This window comes from Hetaerina americana, unplaced genomic scaffold (assembly GCF_022747635.1).
Source record: "Hetaerina americana unplaced genomic scaffold, ioHetAmer1.1.p SCAF_11, whole genome shotgun sequence".
Classification (NCBI taxonomy): Eukaryota; Metazoa; Arthropoda; class Insecta; order Odonata; family Calopterygidae; genus Hetaerina; species Hetaerina americana.
In genome coordinates this window covers 4,879,229-4,903,096 of record NW_027286181.1, presented here as the reverse complement: position 1 = coordinate 4,903,096, position 23,868 = coordinate 4,879,229, and the positions used below count along the sequence as shown (strand labels likewise).

Genomic DNA, 23,868 nt, shown 5'->3' with positions numbered 1-23,868 from the left:
ATCCTGTTCCTTCCCTTTCCTCGTTTGCCTAACATTCTCCCCTCTATTACGGTCTTCAACATCCCACTGCCGGTCAATACCCCCTTCAGCCTCTTTTCCTGCCTCCATAGGATTTCTCCCAACAAACCCCTCTCTTCGCCCACCATACCAAGTACTTCCTCATTTCTTTTCTTCTCTGTCCATTTTACCTTCTCCATTCTTCTCCACACCCACATTTCAATAGCCTCCAATCTACGTCTATCCTCCTGCTTCAATGACCACGTTTCCGTGCCGTACATGGATAGCTACGCTCCGTATCAAATTTATTACGGGTCTTTTCTTAACATCCTTATTCAACGTTCCTGTCATCAACTCCCTCCTCCTTGTAAAAGCCTCTTTGCCTAGCGCAATTCTTCTCCTTACGTCCTTACTACTTTGACCGTGTTGGTCCAAAACATTTCCGAGATACGTAAACTGTTCTACCTGCTCTAGTTTTTGCCCTCCTATTTTAATGTTTAGCTTAGCCTTTTTCTTTCTAGAGAATCGCATAACTTTTATTTTATTTGTATTTATTCTCATCCCATACCTGTCGCACTGAATTACCAATTCACTCAGCAATGCTTGTAATCCCTTGGTCGACTGACAAACTAAAGCTTGGTCATCAGCAAACCTAACTGATTTTAGGAATTCCCCGCCCACTTTCATTCCTACCTCCAGTTACTCCCATGCCTCTTTAATCATTTCTTCTGTATACAGGTTGAACAGCAACGGTGATAATGGGCAACCCTGCCTTACACCTCTTCCTGACACTGCCCATCCGGACTCCCCGTTCCCCACCCGCACCTGAGCAGTCTGAGATATGTACAGGTTGCGGATTAGCCTCCTGTCCCACCTATCTATTCCTATTTTCTGCAGAATACTCATTAGTTTTACCCAATTCACTCTATCAAACGCTTTTTCGAAATATACGAAACAGGTAAATACATCCTGATAGTATTCTACATTCCTCTTTATTAGTGATCTCATTACTGCAATGGCATCGCGAGTACCACTCCCCTTCTTAAATTCAAACTGATCATCCCCTAAGTAATCATTTACCCTACTCTCCATTCTTTTATTGATGAACCTGAGAAGAACTTTAGCTACATGGGATATTAAACTTATTGTTCTGTAGTCCTCACATCATGTTGCCTTAATCTTTTTCGGAATAGGAACTAACACTAATCTCGCAAAGTCTTCCGGCCAGATTCCTACCCCATAGATATGACGAATCAGTTCATTAATGGAATATTCCAATTCCATTTTCTGTCAATAAATGGAATATTGACAGAAAATATAATTTGTAGTCTGAAGCATTTCTTTAATGAAATTGTATTAATTAAGCATTTCAAAAATCTAATATAAATATTTTTTATACATTTTATTTTTTAATGAAATATGAACCCTCCCGTGGAGTACAACCTGGACGTATTGTAATAATTGCACGTTTTGATGACCCCTAGAGCTCTAGTGATGGAAGCAATGATAATGCGCCTGGTAAGGTAACCTATACCAGATAGATTTAAGGGTAGAATCCAGGTGAAAGGTAATCTATGCAGAGTCTGCTCCTCAGTGAGGCGGCCGCAAAGACGTCTGACCCCAGTGGGGTGGCCATTGAGTGATGGTGTCATGTCAAAAACACTGTTTATGAAGGCAAGGGGAAACTAGCTCGTATCCCATACTACGTGTGGTATAGATGTATGATATAGTGGTATAGTATATGATGAATGATATGTGGCGTAGATGTATGAGTCCCAGTAGTTACGTGATTCGGCCCTTTCGGCCTTGTGTCGCGCCCGACTGCAGGATTGGCAAGGCTTCTGCAGTCGTTATCACAAAAAATTCTAACTATCTGCTGAAATCGACAGTAGCAGAACAAAATACGAGGAAAATTACCGAAATAGTTATAATAGAAACTTGGAATTTTAGGATAATGCTGAGGGCAGGGAAATCGGAGATAAAGCGAGAGATGGGAAGAGGTGATATGGAAGTAATAGTTACTGAGAAATTTACAGCTGAATGAGGCGCTATATTATTGAATAAAAAGACAGGAAGGAGCATATTAAGCATAGAGAAGGCGCGTGATAGAATAATATTAGTAGATGCAAAAGATGACCCAACGAACTGGTTCATCATTTACGTCTACATGCCAAAATGTAACCATGGGGAGGAATAAATAGCAATATTTACGATCACTAATAGGAAGTAATTGCCTTTTGTCCTTTGAAGGTAGGAAGTAAAGTTTAACGGGCAAGGAATGTCCGTGGGGAGTTATAAATACAGTTATGCCGTTAATTACAACGAACACTAAATTTTAAATAACAAGAAACGTAGGCATATGCAAAAAATGATCGGAGACTCGGAGAGATATCATTGTTGGATTACATTACGGCTAGAGACAGATTTAGAAATTGTGTAATTAATTCAGAAGGTATCCCAGGAGCTGATGCCAATTCCGTTCATAATTTTGAACTCACGAAGTGAAACATCAGATGCGATAGTACCAAATAGGGTGAAGAAATAAAATGTGCGGGTAGAATCATTAGCCGAGTAAAAAAGGAAGGTGTGCTTGGAGGCAGCGGAAAAATTGGATCGGGAAAAGAGGAAAGACATTGGAACATCTTATGAAAGTGATATCGAAAGCCGCAAGCAAAACTATATGGATAGGAAATAAGATAAATGCAAAAAAGACGATGAATGACGAGGTCTGTTCAAAAAGTTCCCGGACTTTATTTATTACAAAAAAATAAATACTTCCCTCACATATCATTGGTCAGGGTCCCCTTCAAATTAATCTCCTTCCCAACGTATACACTTATCCCAACGGTGTTTCCACTTTTGAAACAGTCCAGGAAACCCTCTTGCGGCATGCTCATAAATCCCTACGTCTCATTTCATTCTATCTCTGGAATAGTGGCAAATCTTTTTCCTTTGAGGGGGATTTTTACTTCGGTGAACATGATAAAGCCACAAGGGTTGAGGTCTGGTAACAAGGGTGGAAAGGGGAAGCGCAGCGGTCTTTTTTTTTGGCTAAAAACTTATGAGTTCTGAAAGACGAATGCGCCGGCGCGTTATGGCGGTGAAGAAACCACTTGCCACTCCTCCAAAGTTCGAGCCGTTTTCGCCTGATTCCCTCTCTTTTCGGCGTTTCATAACCCCCAGGTAGTAATCGGTATTTACTGCCTGATCTTTAGTTAGATATTTGTAATACACAACCCCCTTTGCATCGAAGAAAACAGTCAACATCAGCTTTTCATTCGAGCAAATTTGTGAAGCTTTTTTGATGCTTCACCAATCTATTTTGAAGATTGCTCTTTTGTTTCGCTTTCATATCCATTTGACGTTTTACGACCCTGGACAAGAAGGTTTCAACCTCTTCAGCTCGATCAACCAGTTCCTGGTAGACTTGAACTCGATGTTGTTTCTGGTCCGCCGTCATCCTCAACTTTTCAGTCAGGATTTCATAGTACAAACCAATCGAAATGCCACAGTATGCTGCAAGTTTCCTGCCAAACGTCGATTTGCACGAATTAGATTGCTCACTTTCTTGATGTGGGGATCATCAGTCGACGTTGATGGTCTTCCGCAACGCTCGTCGTCTTCCACTGATTGCCGCCCCTTTTTGAACCGGGTTATCCACTCGGTAGAACACGCGGTAAGCCTCATAGATTCCTTATCATAAGCCTTCGTAATCAACTCAAAATAATCTGTGAAGGATTTGCAGTTGCACGCAGAATTTCACAGAATAACGCTGCTCATTCAAAGAGCTCATTTTTCGCCGCCAATCACGAAAACCTCTTCAGATAAACAGCCGTAATTAATCAACAAAACAAGATATGAACAAAATAGTTAAATGAGATTATTTGGGAAGTTTTTGGACACAACAAATTCAAGAAAATTAAAAAATTACTTCCTGGAAGGGCGCTATTCAAAAAGTTCTGGAGTGTTTGGAACGTACTGACGACGTGATTAGGAAGTTAGATGAGAGAATGAAACGAAAGAATGTAAACACAGAATTTGGTGAAAGAAAATACAAGGAGATAAATAATAAATTGAGGTATAAATCTAACAGAGTGAAAGAAGCACTGTTTAATAGATAATGCGAGGACATGAAGAGTTTACAAAGGCAGTGTTTAGTGCGAGTGTAGTAAAGAAAGGCGAAAGGTCTATCAGGAAAATAAAAAGAGAAAATCCGTGCACGCTGTTAAAGATACGTCAGGTTAATTAATATATTGATTGTCTCAGTAAAGATTTATTAGAAATGGAAAGAATACAGTGAGGATTTATATGTTAAGAATATTATACCAGCAAGCTTAGGCATAGAAAGGGAAATATCACGTAAATGAAGATAGCTCAAGTTCAAGAATAGCTGATGATGAGATAGAAAAAACATATTGAAACCGAACTGAATTGAAATCAAATAAAGTCGAGAGGGTGGATAACGTTCCCGCGGAAATAACTAAAAGTCAAGGAAAACGTATATGGAAGATTTTTTATGAGTAAAATGGGAGAGGCCCTAAGAATTCGTTAGATCAGTGTTATTTCCCATCCTAAAAAAAGGGCAAGGTCGTCATACGTGCTGACTAGAGGACGATAAGTTTGATTTTCCACGCTGCAGAAGTGGTTCTCAGGGAAATAATTCGGGAGAGGGTGGAAAGGAGGGAAAAAGTTATAGTTCGTATACAGGAATGGGAGAGGCATGTGTGATGCCCTAAAAGTAATGAGGTCACTAATAGAAAGGAATATTAAATACAATCAGGTGTGTTTGCTTGTAGCGCAGATTTCGTGAAGGCATTCGATTAAATGGATAGAATTAATGTATGTATTAATTTATCTAGGGCAAATAAGCTTTTGCATGGAGGAGGGTTTTAATCATTAGGACATCGAGTAAGGATTTCAAGAAAGGTTAGGGAAAACCTTTATATGGCTCGTGGGATTTTAAGGCACGGAAACATGGCCATTGAAGCAAGATGCTAGGCTTGGATTGAGGAGACTTTTGAAATGCGGGCGCGGAGAAGGATTGGGAAGGTGAAGTGGATTGAAATGAAAACAAACGAGGAAGATATGGTGGGGAAGGAGGGAGACTTGTTGGGATAAATCCAAAGGAGGCTATATAATGTGGTTCCAGAGCATTTTGATCAACTCTAATTAACGAAAAACTCTTATTTAGTCAGGTTTACATTTTATCACGGTAATAATCCATTCGAAAAATGTGCAGCATCCAGGAATGGATATTTTTCTGGAAAGCCCTTTGTTTTATTCAATTCAAATTATAATTACAACTTCCAAATGGAGAGAGTATGGGAGATGATTATAAAGACTCACTCTCAACTTTAAATTAATTAAATACGTCCATTCATTAATGCAATATGAACAAATGATGAATAGGAATCACAAATGAAAATAGACACCACGCTCTGGATAGTGATGGAACTAGTCAAATAGATATTAACCCTTCCTCTTCTCTTTTTCCTATGAATAACGCTTCATTTAATTTTCAACCATAATTCTATACTATAATTATATATAACATGGTTTCAGACGCAAGGTGGAAATCCTTCGTAATGAAAGAAGATTCTAATTTTATCGGAAGATGTTACGCTGTATTGAAACCTAGGTCGTAATAAATATACTCCACGTGGAAAAACAAAGTGTGTTCTTTGATCATGCTACGTTTAGATTAAATCTTTATCATTTTCGTTTGGGTATAAATGTTTCATTGGCAAATGTAGTAATTCTATTATAACTTTGGGCTTATAACTGTGGTCCACTACCTGATGATGACGTTCAACATCGAAACCTGGGTCGTGTTTTTTTTTAAATAAAGTGTGTGGAATTACAAAGTCAATTATTTCATTTCCTTTCAAAAATACTTGGTGCTGAATTGAGTTCAAAATTTTACTTTAAAAAATCTTGTGAAAGTTTACCTTACTGAATATTGGGAACTCCTTTGAAAATGCACTCTAAATTCTCATGTTCCACGACCATAAATTATCGTGGACTCCTAAAGGTCTGATGGCAATATTTTGCACTGAAAGCGTTGTCACAACATTAGGTGGATTGGCATTAGATGGTGGCATCCGTGGTATATTCTGCTAATTATTATGTAGTTGATTTGGTATATACTTTTTTGTCCAGGTAATTTTTGGAATAAGATATTGTGTCTGTTCAGTATCGATTTGTTAAGTTCTTCACTCATAATACGATCACTCTATTTCCCACGTACGAATTCCCCTCTATTCCCGCATATAGTATTATTCCCTTCTATGTACCTCTATATATTAAACACTTATACCTGTATTCCCCTCTATCCCAAATTGATTAGCATCGGTGGCCAGCCGATCGCTGATCGCTGACCATTCTCCCTCATCATGCGGAGATATATTCGGGTGAATTTCTGGTTCGAATACATTTAAGCGGATCTAAACCATTTTGGCACTACAGAATACAAGATAAGTAATATTTGTCAGCCATTAACCAATGTAATTGTATTCTAGCTTTACGAATATATTCTACAGTTCAAGGCTTCACTTCGTGGAAGTATTTCATATCCGTATTAAAAAGATTTGGTACTTTCCCACAGATTTTGTGGAAAAGTACCAAGTTTTGCTTTGTGGATTTCCACAAAAACCTGTGTAAAAGTACCAAGTTTATTTAATATGGAAAATGTAATTGCTTTTGGATTTCATGAAATCCCTACATTAGCCTCCGGTAATTGGAGTAAATTCCTTTTTATTTTTCGGAACTGGTACTGGATGGAGTGTTGCACTGCATTTTGGTTCCATTTTCACCGTTAGAATGGGTAGCATGATCCAAGGATTTAACTTTTTCACTGCACATCTGAATCGACTACGCTCTTCAATTTGTGATTTTTCCATGCAGCCACAGGAATTGTTCTATCTGTTCTGGAAACGCTCTTCAAATGATTATGTAAAATTCTAAATATCACTGAAACTTCATTTTAATTAATCATTCTTATTACTTCTCCACATGGTCGCCATCCAGAGCTATACATTTCTCTTGGCGTTTCTTCATCTTTCGAAAGCCGTCATTATAGAACTCAGGAGATAGTGTCGAAAACCATTGTTCCATATCTTGGATGACATCATTTGTGTTGTCAAATCTCCAACTCTGTGATGATTTTTTTTAATTCTAGGGAAAAAAGTCCCTTGGGGCGAGATTGGGAGAATAGAGCGGATGTGGGAAAATTTCAAAGCCACCTCGCTTTCATTGCAGGTCGCGCCGTGTTTGCTTCTGAAAAGGAGTCAGTAATCGTGGAACCCAGCGTGCTGACACCTTTGACATGTGCAGTTTTTCAAGAATAACTTTCCCCGCACTGCCGTAACTAAGATCAGCCTCATTCTTGATCATCTGAATGGTTGCTCATGCGTCGAATGCGTATTATAATTGTCCACTTTCTTCACTGTGGTCCGAGAGTGATGGTCTCCCACTTGTTGGACCGTCTTTGAGGGACATGTGGGAAGTTTTGATAATCCTTTTACACCTCACAACTGCGTCATATGATGGGTTATTATTGCCGTAAAAGGCCATCATGTCATCGTGGATTTGCTTGGTGCTTTAAATGAACCTTTAACCTTTCAAATTAAGAAACTTAATCAAACCGCCTCTATCTTCTTCATACTGCGAATTACTTCAATCTACAGCTTCCCGAAACAAAAGAAATCAACATTAGTGGCTGTAATTTTCAAATTTTTGGGCAGTAGGATCCATTAATACGCAGTATAAGTTTTATTATATATATCGGTTAATTTTTAGTAATAATTACTTAAAAACGACACCTTCTAGTACTAATTCCCTCTTATATTTATTCTTCTCCATATGGCTCAAAAGTCTCAGCTGGAAATGTAATTTGCCTTTTTGCGATTTTTTTTTAATCCATCGCTCTAATATAATTGAAATACTTTCATGAACTATCCCACAAACATTCTTCCAGAGACACCACTTTTGTTTGCATGTAATGTATTTTTTCATGAATGCACAATCTTTCAGTCTTATGCATTTTCGTGTCTATTTGAAGTGATACTTACACATTTCCAGCTGAATTTGCTTGCCCGAAATTTATACTGATAAAAATAGACATGAATGAAACCAACACGAATGATATTAAGTATGATTAGCATGTCCGATGTGCGGAGTCTACATTTTAATTAATTTAAAGGTTTATTTTAAATCTAATTAATTTATTTGTTATTCCGTTTATTTAATCCAGTACCACTCATTAATATGGGCTAATGAAATCTTCAAAATTAAACCGATACACTTTAATTCGTCTGAATTTTTTTGTTTTTCATTCTGTATAAATAGTGGGCCACTGTCAAATTAATGAAGAAATGGTATTGCACATGGTGTCTTGAATAGCCTTCCGGAGAAATCGAGCGAATTCCGATCCTTTTATCTCTGAATTGTGAAGAACTTACGTATTAATTGAAGGATATCGGAAGGCAATGAGGTAATAATTCGAGCCAGTTTGAGCTGCTATCTGTTTCTTGCGGAAATACAGTTTAACGTATCTTCGGAAAAGGGTTCAAAAGCATTAGGAGGCACTTCTGACCCACCAACCATGCGGGATGATGGTTTCTGCAAACAGGGCAAAAATGTGATCATAGCTGTTCACCTTCGAAGTCGCCATAGAGTTACAACTGACTGATTACAGAAACGGGCATTACATTTTTATTTTTCATTATTAATATCCCATTCATTATATTTCAATAGTGTACGCCTTTTTTGGAGAGGCACAACATGTCACCGCGGTCAGTAGCTTCCAATCGGTGTACCGCAGAGATATTTCAATTAAGTAACTAAATATTTCATGCTAATGAAATATAAATTTGATGATCTTTATTTTATAGATGTTTATATCATGTTATTGCTTTGCGTTATTGAAAAGTTTGAGTTTATTGTGCGCAATTTCACACAGTGTTTTCTACTGTACTCGCGTTAGGCTTCAGTGGTGCAAACAATGGTTTTGTCATAATATAGTGTGCGATCCAAAATTAATTCAATTATTTTTTAAAGTAATTAATTGAACAGATTTGTACAAACGCTTAAAATTCTTCAAAGTACTGTCCTTGAGCCTTTACGCATTTTTTCCAGCGACTCTGCCATGACCGGTACGCACCCTGGAAGGCGTCTTCGAGGATCTCTCGCAAGGTCTTCGTCACGGCTGATTGGATCTCTTCTATATACGAAAAAGGGTTCCTTTCAGGGCTGACTTAATCCGAGGGAACAAAAAGAAGTCTGCTGGTGACGTTAAGACTATAAGGGGGTGGGGCAGCGTTGAAACCTGGTGTTTGGCCAGGAACTCGCGGACTCGTAGTGCGTTGTCGTGATGGAGTGGCCAGGTAGCGGAGATGTCTTTTCTCGTCCTGATGACCCTTTTTCGGAGTCTTTTCAGCACATCCAAGTAGTAGGTAGTGTGAACTGTCTGTCCTTGAGGAAAAAATTCCTTATTGACCACTCCTTTACTGTCGAAAAAGACAATGAGCATTGTTTTAACTGTTGATTTTATCATTCTTGCCTTTTTGGGCTTCGGTGTGCGACTCATAGCTTTGGCGTTTTATTCCTGGGTCGTATTCAAAAATCTAGGTTTTATCACCAGCGATGACTTTGGCCAAATAATCAGTTTCATTTTCAATATGTTGCAAAAGTTCACGTGAAATTTCCGCTCGGTTAGTCGTTCGTGACACGGTCGGAGGTTAATAATAACTGACGTCCTGACACTTCGACAGCTTGGAGAGCACTGAGACCGGTTTTGCGGATAAGCTTAGCGTCTCTCCCACCTACTTCAAGTAGTTTGATTCCACTCCGACCAATAGGAGCGGCGCGGGAAATTCACCTGTTGGTCGTCCATCATGTTTTAATTCTAGGTCTCCAAGTATTATGTTCGTACGTTTTCCGAGAACTAATTTTCTAGCAGTTAGCATAAGTAAGGTATATCTTTCTCTGAAGTGGTAAATTATTACCTGGTCTATCTTTCTCTTAAGACTGGGTGTATCTTTTTCTTATAAGAAAGTGGTTGAAAGTATCTTTCTCTTAAGAGAAAGACATACCTGGAAGTAGCCACCAAAATTTTGCAGCGATTATTTAATTTTTATCTAAATTTTTAGTTCAGTTTGTTTGTAAAACGCTTTACAATGATTCTTACAATAAATTTATTCTCAAACTACTCTCAAAAGCAGGTCAGTGACGTGCCAGTTTCCAAATAAAATACCAAAAATTTTCTCCAAGCGTCGTAATTCCCGCGGTGATATTTTCAATTTTTTCAAACAATTATATATGCTGAATGTTTTTCATTTTAATTAGGCGTGAATGTGAACAGTTATTTCAGAATGAAAATGTACATAAAACTACAAAGGCAAATACGGCGATCGTATATCCGCAATGCTGGCAAATATTAATTTGGTATTGAATTGAATTCTTCTTTTCCAATAATTTTAAATAAACTTATTATATATAGAGCAACTTTCTTCTTCCTTCCATTCTTTCTTTTTTGGTCCACTTTTGCTCTCTTATGTCGATCGCTGCCGCAACAAAGAATGCTTAAATCGTTCTCAGAGTGGAGACATAGTTTCGGAGAAAGAAGGAATGATTACTGCTGTAAGGCAACGCCCCCACTTGGTGGTTTAAATTGGGCAGAGATAAGCAAAAAACGAGAGATTGGGAATTCAAAATCCCTTTATTCCTATAATTTATTTCTTCAGACTCTTTGTAGGACGGCGTGAATGAATTAATGCAAAAATGAGAATCATTTGACGACGTGGAAGGCATAATTCATAATTCAAAGAAGGGAATATGTCCGTAAATTTGAATGAGGTCAGAGAAGATTCCAAAAGTGATTGGAGTCGACGTTCATGTTACATCTCCAGAAAATTTCTCGCAGGTTACAAAATATTGGACACATTATAAAAGAAATAATAGAATAACAAGAGTGAGTAGTTACATTTTAAATTCGGACTAAAAAGTTTAGAAAAATATATTTGCTTCCCTCTGATACAAAAATTTGGGTGCTTACTTTACGACGTCGAGGTTCAGTTTTATTCGACTTCAAGTAGCGATAAAATTATTGATTCATATTTGTACGGTGGATAGACCTATTTTAACATCAGATAAAATTAGAATACCAGCTAGACGATGGCAATGATGGAGGAAACAAGTGACTCTACGTTTAAATTCGGCTATGTAATACCAACAGACTAATGGAGAAGCTCTTATTCCTTGTGGCACAGCTATAAAATAGTTTAAGAGGATTATGTAGGGTAAACAATCGCTACAAAGTAAGTTGTACTCGGAGATCCAGTCACTGCTCTTCTTGTGGTTAAAATCGTCGAATAAGGTCAAGAGAACTATCAAAAGTATTTAAAATTGCATTTGATGCCACGCACAAGTTGGCAAGAAAAAATTGCACACTAGACGTTTTTGTGCATGACAAGTCTCACGAAACCGATCGCAAAATTTAATGGAAGTGTGTTCATTATCCTCCTTGTGGTCCAGATCTGTAAATGGCAAATGACATACTTCTTACTGTGTTCTAAAGAGAGGAAAAACGTCCGTGGGAAGCGTTTTTCATCATCAGAAGCAGACGTAGTTGAACTGAAAATGTTTCAACTTTCCAAGGCTGCCGCTCAAGCGATACAGGAATCAAATCAATGAAACTTGCATCATAATGGGCCAACCTGTACACCTTACGCCGACTATTTAACATAAAATTCGCTATCACATGGGAACTAGAATTAAATTTGAATAAATACATTCCGATAAATTTTTGGAGGAAAAGTATTTCACCAGAAAAGCCACTATGCAGGAAACCAGCATCACAAACGTAGAATCAGTAAATACTTTGATGTAGCGATAGCTAAGGATATGTCCCGGGGAAAACACACTTTCGTGACATTTACGGAATAGCAAATAAAAATTTATGACACATAAAAAGAATACATTGGAATTGTAAGGAAAGGGTCAAGGAGCTTCGTTATTTCACATTCCACCTTGAGTATGCAACTATATGGAATCCTCATGAAGTGGAACTATTGATTTTGGAACTAAATCGTATGCAACGTAGAACCGCTAAGTTCGTGAAAAGTTTTTGTGAACAAGGTAGCAGTGTCACGATATTATTGGAAGACTTAGGATGGGAGCCCATAGTGGACCGTAGGTTTAAATACAGGTAAAATTTACTGCGTAAATATGAGGCAGGTTACGTATCTGTAGACGTACCTGTACGTAGATGTAGATGTAGATATCTGAGGATGTTAAAGACATATTGTAGGCTCCCACTTACTATGGTAACTCATATCACCGACGTATAACCATCAGGGAGATTTATTGTAGGACGGATGGATTTAAAATGTCGTTTCTCCCTCCTGCCATTAACGATCAAAGTAGATATGACAGCAGGCGCGAAAGAAATAATTACAATTGGCAGTTTATCTATTTTATCCATATCCTGTATGTTCTTTCCAGCATGTTATTCTTTTATTTAATAGACCCATCTTTTACACAGTGCTACAGCATGATTTGAATATACATCCACATCTACTTAATAGCCCGCAAGCCGCTGCAAGGGCGTGTGGCGGGGGGTGTTAGGACACCACCCGTAATTAAGAAAGAAAAAAAACAGCATGCAAAAGCCACAAATTTATACCATCCACAAACAAAATGTGGCATACGTACATTCATGCAAGAACACTTATACCCCACACAAATCACAATCACTGCACTGCAAACACTAATCAGAAATCTAGCAATCAGAAATCTAGAAATCAGAAAACTACCAACTAACATACACAAATAAACTACCAAGAAATATACCTAATATCTTCGCAATGTTTAATTTTGTTCCGACTTGTAAATTCAATGTTTTTAATATTTCTAAAGTGACTTCGGTTTCTTACTATTATGATAGATATACGCATCCTGTTATTGAATATTGTTTCATCTAAGAACTTTCTGTCGTGTGATTAATATTTGTCAAGTGCATGATCAAACTAATTTTTGTGTAGAAGTGACATGATTAGGATTGCGCATTCATGAATGATGACCGTACACCCCCTGCCACACACCCTTGCGGTGGCTAGCGGCGTATTTTGTTGATTCAGATCCCTTTAACACCCTTCCTTTCTCTTGATTCTCCCCCTCTAAGGTCAGCCCCCCCCCCCCAAGCAAATTCTTACTCCATCGCCATCACCCTGCCAAGCCCTTTTCCCCCTCCCGTTCGCACCCCACCCTGCATTCCCGCACTCCCCCGAGTGCTATACTTAGATGTATACCTTTCGTCACGTGGATGGAAGAGGGAGGACGGAGGGGAGAGGGAGTGTTGGTGTGGGGGGAAAGGCGGGGAGAGGGGAGCCGAAGTGTGCGTTGGGTTGCTTCGTTTGGACGTGGCCCGAATATGTCTTCTTCTTAAAACGGAATCGGTGCGAGGGGAAATGTTATGCCCCCTTTTTTTCCTCTCGGAAGGACGTAGTTTATCGCCCTCAAGCGGGCCGACCTGCGAGCCAGCGTTGCAAGGATCTTTGCGGATTGTTTCGCTGCGTTTTATTTTATAACCTCTTCATCTTTATCTGTTTTCTTCATCTCCTTGTCCACCGCCTCAGTGTCGCTGACTCGCGGGAATTGTCTTTATGTAATACGGGTCCGAGAAATGTGTGCCGGTACGCGCTGGGTAAATATCTCCTGGCTAATATAAAATCCCGTGGAAATGTCATGGAGAAGGCTCTTATAAAATGTAAGAATAAGACCAGGGAACGCTTAAGTGTGTGAGTGATATTTTCTCTTTGAGAAGGAGAAATCTACATATCTCAGGGATGAATTATGTATTTAAGAATTTTTAAATAAGGTCTCCTCGGGAATTCTTAATTCTTTTATTGTCTTTACAGTTATTACCACTACGTCCTCTTTAATAATGAGCTATGGAGGTAGAAAAAGTTTTAATATTTTTCAAAATTATAGTTAATCATGATCCAAAAAATAATGGACCGCACTAATCTTAATATAAATGTTCATAATTTTCGAAAATTCATGAAAACAGAAGTACTACATTTGTGTGTTCGTGAAATGATGTCTTCTTACTAGTTGCCTCATTCAATATGTGCTTGGGTGCTGGAAGGAAATTTGTTTAGATCCGCCTGTTACATTTCATAGTGATCCGTTATCTCCTCAGTGTGCCTTGGCACTTGCTATGAATCGAAGTTATGCGTCAAATTATGGATGGAGTAAGCACTTGGAAATGATACTTCAGCTCCTTATGAAGAATGAGTAAACAAAACTTATGGAATGAAGGAAAATTCTACGGTAAGGGATAGTAATTCGTTTTTTTGTGCGTGGGTACACGATGAAGGAAGGCAAAAAATGCCCTCAGCTGGTGGACTAATACTAAAAAAAGGCATGCACAAGGGTCTCATCGTTTTTTGCTGCACCCATCAAATCTGGTACACAGTTTGATGTCGTACTAACACATGTTTTAGATGAATGAATGGCTGGTGAAGTTAATTATTTTATTTTAACCTTCTTGTCCATCACACAAATATACACGTCTCGTTTTCGGCATAATTCTTCTGGGCCAATTTCACGTGACCCCGTTATAAGTCTTAACTACGAGTAAAGTCTCTGCGCTACCCTAGCGTTAAGCATGAAACATCTAGGTAACGTAGAGTCATTGAAGACAGCCTTTTCACAAATTTATTTGGACCTAGGAAAACAAAGGAGGAAAGAGAGATCTACCATAAGTGCTGGTAAAAAATCTAACATGGCGTACGTATTTTTGAAATCTACATTTTAAGAATAAGTATGAAATAAAAATTAGTTATAATTTATCAGTTGACGAGAGGTTTATATATTATTTTTTTATTAGAATCAAGGTTAGGAAAGGTTTTTAATGGGCCCTATAACTGCACAAATCTGCACTAGCCAACATGACGCAAAATATCCTTAGACCCTGTGTTACACATTACAATAACTCATTCTTTAGCTCTGCAATATTTCTGCCTCCATTAGTTCCATTCCGAAACGGCAATTCTTTTCCTCCCTCTATCTCGCTTTCCCAGCATTCTCCCCCCCCCCTGTCACCGTCTTCAGCTTGCCATTGCTCATTTCAGTATCTCCTGGATCCACTTGCTCTGCCTTCTTCGCATTTCTCCCAAAAACCGTCTTCCTTCCCCAACCATTCCTAGAACTTCATCGTTTGTTTTGCTTTCCATTCGTTTTGTCTTTTCCGTTCTTCTTCCCAGCCATATCTTACCATCTTCCAGCCCGCGTTGACACTCTTGTACAAACGACCAAGTTTACGAGACGAACAATGGATGTTTACTTAATATAGAGATGTGAACTTCATGTAAAACGCTTGTTTCCAAATGATTTGCTCATCTAAGAACAAATAATATCTTCGAATCCCAATGGCTAATTTCCTCTTTTATTTCCTTAGCAATTTTTTTCCTCTGATCAAACTGTCCTGAAAATAAATAAATATCCATGCTTTTACTTTCACTTGATGCCTTGAACAATCTTCTTTTGCAAACTCAATGAAATTATCATTTTTTTAACATGTAAATATTCAGCTGCCACGTAAACAATATCTCCCGTTGGTACTAATTTTTCTCGCTAATCAGTTAAGATGCACGATGGCGTATTTACGAAAGAAATTCACGATAATTTGAATCTCTATTCTTTAGTTTAAGATCCTATAGAAATATTTTATTGAACGAATGCGGTAGGCAATTAACTGCTTCCGAATATTTATCGACAAACATGACGGAAAATGAGTAAAAATAAAATATCTCGAAGGAATTTGAATGAACGAAGGTATTTTCTGAAAAACGTTTGTTTGGGAGATTAGAATGCGGTAGCGGGAGAAGAGAGAGATAGAGAAGGTAATGTTGTTGAAGAGCACGGTATAGGAACAGGGAATGACCGCATGGAGAAAATAAATAATAATTTTCCCAAATAAATCGCCTGAATATATCTGATTCCTGATTTATACTAAAAAGCAGAAGTATCCAAGTTACACTAATTTCGTGTGTTTTGTAGACATATCCTTTCTAAGAAGACCGCATAGGACTGGCGGGGGGGTAAATAAATGGCGTAATTGACGTAGTCCATGTTCATGAAAGAGAATTATAACTCAGCAGTGAATAACAAAGGGTAGTCACCGAAAACCTGCTCCTCGTCAAATGCTAATGAGTCATTATTTTCCAATTTTCGTTTCAGACGACATAGCGATGATTTTCTCGCTCTTCTACTAGTGTTTTTTTCGATTGATTTTTACGTATCATCTTTAAAATATTTAAAGGAGTAATAATTTCATAGCTAAATTGTAGTTTTAGCATATCCATGAATGAGAAATATTTCTAATTTAATTTTAATTATATGCCTGTTATTAATTATTATTTATTAAAAATTGTGTACAACTAGACATAAGTATTGACCAAAAAAAAATTTTATATTTGACCGCCGAAAGAAATTAACTTAAAATAACCTACTATTACATATTGAATGACCACTTAACCATTTAGTCACCTATAAATAAATTGACTTCCTATTGGTCAGCGCAAATATTGATGGGAATTTAAGTATTTTTTTATTACCTAGCGTAAAAGAGAGAAGGCAGGACGGCAGGCCTTTGATAAAAATAGGGTGGTATTAGGTCAGTTTGACAGTCCTCGAAGAGTTGAACGGAAGATTTTCGAGAGAAATAGTGGCGAAGCAAGCGAACATTCTCTTCTTAGTACCGATTAGTATCCGCTCGTGAAATTGGAAGAGGGAAACGTTTTTCCCTCCCTAGTAAAAGCACTAAATCTGGACGATTTGGAAATCATTACGAAGCGGAATGCGTGACCTGAGCAGAGACCGCTCATTTCCTCCGATAAGGCGGATTAAAAAAAAAAACAAAGGAAGAAAACGGACGGAGGGAATATTCAAAAATTTCTCTCTGCGCGAATTATAAATGACAGGATGCCCACTGAATTACGCACTTTATGACCTCGCGGTCCGATTTCTGCACCACTTGGTTCGTGAAATTCATTCGAAAAGTTCTTAGGTTGGAGGGCCTCAGTTTTATCTGCCGGAGTTAAATTTCCCTTCCTTCGGGCTGTGCAGTCATTTCAAACGTTAAATGACGGCCGCTATCCCATAGAGCATAGAACATTGGGTTTATTTCAATCACTTCACTTTAAAACTTTTTCGATGGTCATTTCTCTTTTTTGGTTTACCTTCGTTCATTCATATTCACCTTCCCCTTTAAGTTCTACGGGTAGATTTTCGAACGCCAAAATTTCAACCAAGAAAAATTTGGGATTTTTCGGCTATCGTGGCCTGTAGGATCCACGTAAAACATGCGATTATTTAGGATAAATAATGACGTAAAACTATTCAAGCGTAAAGATTTTAGTGGTTTGACAATAAGAGGCAGAATGCTCCTCAAGGGAATTTTTTGTTCACTGGTTTGAAAATAAATATAAATGAAACTTTAAGCGTTGTTTAAACCCGAAATATTAATGATTAATAGTTTATTCAGGATGTATCTGAATACACTCGAATTATACTTCGGAATCATACGAAAGCGAAATTGATTAAATCTCCTATAAGTGAGAAGCTACGTCATTTGTCAAATTCAGTGGTATTAAATTAAAGTATATCTGTCCAATGGCGCAATACAGGGTATTTTTAATCGAAAATTAGCACATTTCTTCGTGAATTATGAACAACATTCAGTTAAAGCATTTTACATTGGTTTTTTTACGAAACCATCTCTTAGATGAACAAGTACATACATTGCACACGTTTGAGATGAAGGAATGAAGAAGGATAGATGAAATAAGCCGGATAGAAAGGAGGTCCAGAATATGTTGACCATGTTAGAGGAAGCTGCTCAGGAAAAGAGGTGAAAAAGATATATACATAAAAGAGTAGAGTAAAATGATGAAGGCCATGAGGGAAGGGTGGACATAGAAGAAGGTGGGAAATTTAATAGGTGCTTTCGAAGTCCTGAGAGGGCATTAATGCATGGAGAGCTAGAGGGGAAAATAATGAGAGAGAGAAAAAGTTGCTTCATGCTGGTAGAGGCTTTGGTTTCCGGTACCCTTCGCCCCGAGGGCCCGAGTTTGAATACCCGAACGTGGCCGAATTTTCCAGAGGTAATCCGATGACCACATTAGGTCCCATGTGGAGAGAACTTTAGGTGGAGCAGACCGTCCGTCGGATGGGATGTCAAAACGTAAAATCCCTTGGGGTATTTCTTTAAGAGCAAGTTAATGCTGGTACCGGATTACCGTCACCGTCATTTTCAGAACATCCAATCTCTACCGAATCATACCCACATATCCGTAATGGCGAAAATTACCTTAGCTGCCAGTTGCTTCCGCAAATAACTACGACGACTAGCAATAGATGCTTATTTGCAGAATCTGTCACATCTTGAGCACGTCATTAACTAGAGCAAGTAGAAAGATTCACCTTTTAGGAATGATTTAGGAAGAATGTATGCAAAGTAGTAAGTTTGAAGCAAAGAAGAATTACGTTATGTAAAGATGTTTTTACTAAGAGGAGGAGGGAGGTAATGACAGGGTGAGAGGTAGGAAAGAAGGGAGTCAGTGAAAGTAAGGATATAAAGAAAAAGTTGATGAAAATTTTAGTATGGAGCGTAGTATTGTCGGGCACAGAAACTTCGTTGCTGATTGAAGAGGGTGTGGTAGAAATATGGAACCGGGGGGGGGGAGAAAAACAAGCAGAGTTCTAGGCATGGTAGGGGAGGATATAAGGATGTTGGGAGAGAAAAAGAAGAGAGAAAAATGGATGCGAAGTATATTGAGAAGTGGGAAGAAAAGGTTAAATAGACACGAGTATAGGAGAGAGGAGAGTGATGCGCAAATGAGCAAGAGTATCGAAAATAATCGGTAATTCGAAAGGAATGAAGGCAGGATATTTTTAATTATTTAAATAATGTCATAATAGTTGGGTCTCTTAGAAATATAGCAGTGCATAGACAAAAGTAACATAATAAGCCTACGTTCACCGGTAGTTTACCGTAAATAATGATCAAATCTTGGCCCAAATTTGGGTGTATTTCGATGGAAGTGTCAGCGCGGGAGCAAACTGAAAACCTTTTATTTGTTCGCAAACCACGGTGGAAGTTTTCGCAGCATTTATCACATCTTCCTCACCCATCTTAGCTAACTATCGGCTTCCTTTTCTTCTTCGTAAAAAAACTACAAGTATTCGATGAAATCCATGTCGTTGCGACCAAATAGAGCACCTGGTTCTGTCTCGGGAAAAGATTTACCATCCATTCCATTCACCAGATTGCCACTTCTCTCCCCCCATTTTCCCACTATACAGGGTCGGACCCAAAAGTGGTAGGAGTGATGTTTTAAAGAGAATTTTTTTGACTATATACTTACATCGACTTAATAATCTTCAAAGTATGCTCCTTGAGCTGCTACAAACTTAGTATAACGTTGCTCCTATTCCCCGTACGCCCGCTGGAAATTTTCTTTGGGGATGCCGTTGATGACCCTCGTCGAAGCCTCTTGAACGGCCTTTATCGAGTCAAAACGTCGTCCCTTGAGCTGTCTTTTCATCAGGGGGAAGAAGAAGAAGTCCGGTGGTGCCAGATCGGGAGAATAGGGCGGGTGCGACAACGTGGCAACGCCGTATTTGGCCAGGAGCTGTCGGTCGACGAGCGGTCGACACTCAGAATTTTCGGCACCATCTTGGCTCACACCTTGCGCATGGCCAAATCCTATGAAATAATGCGTTGGACGTTGGATGCAGACAGACCCAACTGGTCTGCAATTTCTTCACTGGTTAAGCGTCGGTCTGTGTTCAGCAGTGTCCTCAATCTGTCCACATTCGTGTCGGTTCTTGCCGTCGACGGCCGTCCGGAGCGATGGTCCTCTTCAACGAGCTCCCTACCCTCTTTAAAGAACTTGTGCCACTCAAGTACTGTGGAACGGCTTAAGGCAGTGTCCCCATAAGCCTGCTTGATCATATCGAGGGTCTCAGTTGCCGTCTTCCCGAGTTTCGCACAAAACTTCACGGAATAACGTTGCTCCAAATTCAGATTCATTTTGTTTTTCGACGCGGACAAAAAACTTGCTTCACTAAAAACGGTGTCCTCACTCAACGGCAGCCCGCAGGCGACTGAGGTTGGTGTCGGTTTGTTGCTAAGAGCCCCCTCCACCTTACCCTGCCAGGCAGACCCCCCTCCACCGCTCCGTTCGCGCCAGAGAAAATCAGTCCTACCACTTTTGGGTGCGACCCTGTATTTGATAAGCACATCAGGTCCTGTCGACATTTTAGCTACACTGACTCGTGCTGATTTTACAGATGATAAGTTGGGGAAGGCAATGGTACACCTCTGCCGTAGTTAATTATGGTTTTCGGTGGTCGCGCCAGAAATTAGTTAAGTAAGATATCTGTCTCAAATTCATGTTCATCAACTCATAGTTTCAGAGGGTCACGCGTTAAACCAGGGAAATGCGTCGGTACCGTAAACCAAGTATCAAAATCGAGGGATTCCTACCCTAGCTACCAGCACACTAGACGTGATAACTAGGATATTCCGCCAGGTGCAGGCACCTAGGCGCTGTTACTGAGGACTATTGATCTGGTCACTAAGTCACCATATTTTTCTGTATCCTAGCTACATTTATATACATTTCTATCGCTTCGGTGTCATATGTGAATTTTTTTATGTCATTACCACAAAAATATATTAATTAATATATTTTTTTAAGTTCCACTTACCGTGTTTAGCAAAATTTTTCATCCTGCTATCTATGATAAATGCTCTATGTAGACTGATCCATACCAGTACAGGGCAACCTTTAACAAATTGGGCCTGGATTTTAAATCCTGGGGTACAATGGGGTGTAATAAATGGATGATCCAATCCACCTAGCAAACATAATAGTCAACCCGAAGTCTGGACAGATACGTGAGGGTATAGCTCACTTCGTACTAAGTCTTATAATAATAATTATTACTATTTGATGATTAACAGTTTTTAGGTAAGTTTTTAGATCAAGTCGAGCAGTACATTCCACTTCACATTTTGCAGCCCCGCCTAAAAAGACTAAATCTGACATTCCATACTAAAATAAAATATTCTTCAATCCCACATACGTTCCATCTCCCTTCATTCCGTCCAACATCCCCGTCCTTTTTCAGCCCCTACTTCCCATGCACGACGTCCTCCCCTCTATCGTAATCTACAGCTGTGTAAACTCCGATAAAGGCAGATGACATTCACATATTAGGGTATGGTACCAGTCCCTTTAACTGTCGTCTGTGGTTTCTCAGAACGATATGATCCAAATGAACGCGCAGTTAGCGCGAGCATCACCTTGTCTAGATGCATCTTCCGAAATTGAATCCGGGCCCCGCAGTCAGAAGTCCAGGGATAAATCCTATGGGCAAACATGTCCCTTTTATGTCGAAAACCATCCAAAACTTACAAGCACGTTGCTAAAATTTTGGAATCTTTCGCTGTGAATCAGCAAACATGACGAGTTTTCATGACCGGTTGGAAATGTCAAACAGTCGCGTTTGGCGAGAACATGTTATTCGAGGTTGGTGGAGAGGGGGTCTAAACTTTCTCAAGGATGGTATGGATTTGAAGGAGTGGGGAGAAAGGAGGAGGGTGAAGGAGAAACGGTGGAAGGGAGGATGGAGGAGGAAATTCGATTTCATGGTGGGTAACTGCATCGCATTTCGATAGACCCCCCTCCCATTCCTGATTGGTACTCTGATACTAATAGGCCGCCCTCCCTCGCCATGGTTAATTAGTCCAACGTTTCCATCGGCCTGGTATAGGGGTTTCCGGTCGATGGACCTATTCCCTCGCTAACGACGAGTTTAATGGTCCCCCTGCCAGCCAACCCCCGTCCCACCCACTTCCTCAAAGTGCACCTCTTCCGCGCGGTCCGCCTCGCTGTATCGCTCGCCCACGCGCCCTCCGTGCCTTCCGCCTTCGACGATTCTCTCCTAAGGAAGAAAGGCGCTTTGCGATTGTCTACCAGGATATTAACGGCCTGCATTGAATGGCAAGTGTCAAGTACCTACTTTGATCAAATCTTCATTAGACTGTCCAGCTCATCCGAAATGTTCCATCCTTGATCTCGCACTGCCTATCGGACCTATCGGTTTTCTACCATTCGTGCGCAATATTGGAGAGTCAGCGCTGACCCATTTCCGGAATACCCACCCACCGCTTTCTTCACAGACGTCTTTAATAGTATCCTCGCTGGGTTTCTTTTATTTTCAACATCATCTAACAAGGATCTAATTGAGTTGTTTAAACCTAGTCATTTCAGAGCCAGTAACCCTTATTATTCAACACTTAAGCTTCGTTTTCTTTGCATTGAATTTGGATTAAATCAGGTTGAGTGGATTTTTTTATATTATTGATGTACCCTCGGGGATATATAGTTTTTCCTTGTTTTTTATTTAAATTTCGTCGAATTAAGTATTGGGTGATGAAAAAATAAATAGGTGTAAGATAAACTGTTTGATATGAAAAATATTTTCGTTTATTTAAGCATGAAAGTGATAGGATATTTTGCGTTATTAATAACGTTAATAATTATTATTCATTAAACAAATAAAAAATAGCAGAACTTAAAAAGTATTTAATCAGTTAATAGCTGATATATCGTATTGATTATCAAGCCCAAGGTCGTTTCGATGGGTGATTCACTCTTTTATTTTAGGAAGGCAGGATGTTTATCCCGTGGCAACCGCGGTTCCCCATCCTGGCACCCAGGAAATGGCACCACTCGTAATTAGCCCATGAGCATCTAGAACAATCATCCGTATCTTTATTTTTAGGTAATATCCCGGTTTTGGCAGTTTTGGATAGAAAAAACTACCAAATAAATATTTTGAGACACCAAGCAAAACACAAAATCCAGCAACCTACGCCTAGCCTCCAATCTACGTCTATCCTCCTGCTTCAATGACCACGTTTCCGCGCCGTACTCTCCGCGCTTTCCGCGTCCTACACTCAATATCAAAGTTTTCACGAGTCTTTTCTGAACGTCCATACTCAACGTCCCTGTTCTTGTCCTTGTCCAATTCCCTCCTCCTTGTAAAAGCTTCTTTGACTACCGTAGCACTTCTCCTTACGTCCCTACTGCTTTGTGCCATTTGGTCCAAAAGACTTCTCAGATAAACTGTTCCACTTGCCCTAGTTTTTTCCCTTAACCCTCAAAAAAATGGCCACGCAATTTATTAGAAATATTACTACGTCACCTTTCGATCACAAAATATTTATTTAGTAGCTGTGTCCATCCAAAAACCTACCTTAACCGGTAGATTACCTAATAATTATATATATATATATATATATATATATATATATATATATATATATATATATATATATATACTCATATATACAGAAACAGATATAAGGAAAAGGGATAGGAACACATATACTATATATATATATATATATATATATATATATATATTGTAGTTATTAACAAGGCTATCTCCAGTGTCCCAAAGTACCATCACCTGTTGCATTACACCAAAATTTCTCTTAATGAACGGGAAATTAAGATAAATATCCCATCTCCCGGAATAAGATTCAATGCATTCAAATAAAACTTCAAGTGTCAGGTCTGCCTTCTCCTCGAAGGTATCACTCAAGGTACAATTTCTCCCATTAATCGACGACGTATTCCCTTGGGTATGTTAGCTTAGCTAGAATATTTGCTGCGAATCGACGTATCAAAAGTGTTACATCTTATGCAAGTTAAAATATGAGTAAAATCTGTGCAATGCTAACTGTTACTGCGCCACCGTTTATTTTGTTAAGTTGTAAGTTGTTAAAAA

The 23,868-nt window shown here is 39.0% G+C and overlaps 1 protein-coding gene across 1 annotated transcript in view; it reads left to right on the top strand.

Annotated features, from left to right (window-relative positions):
- Positions 1–23,868, top strand: part of LOC139701071 (rhodopsin-like) — a 113,991-nt gene that overhangs the window by 70,593 nt on the left and 19,530 nt on the right. The window lies entirely within an intron of this gene.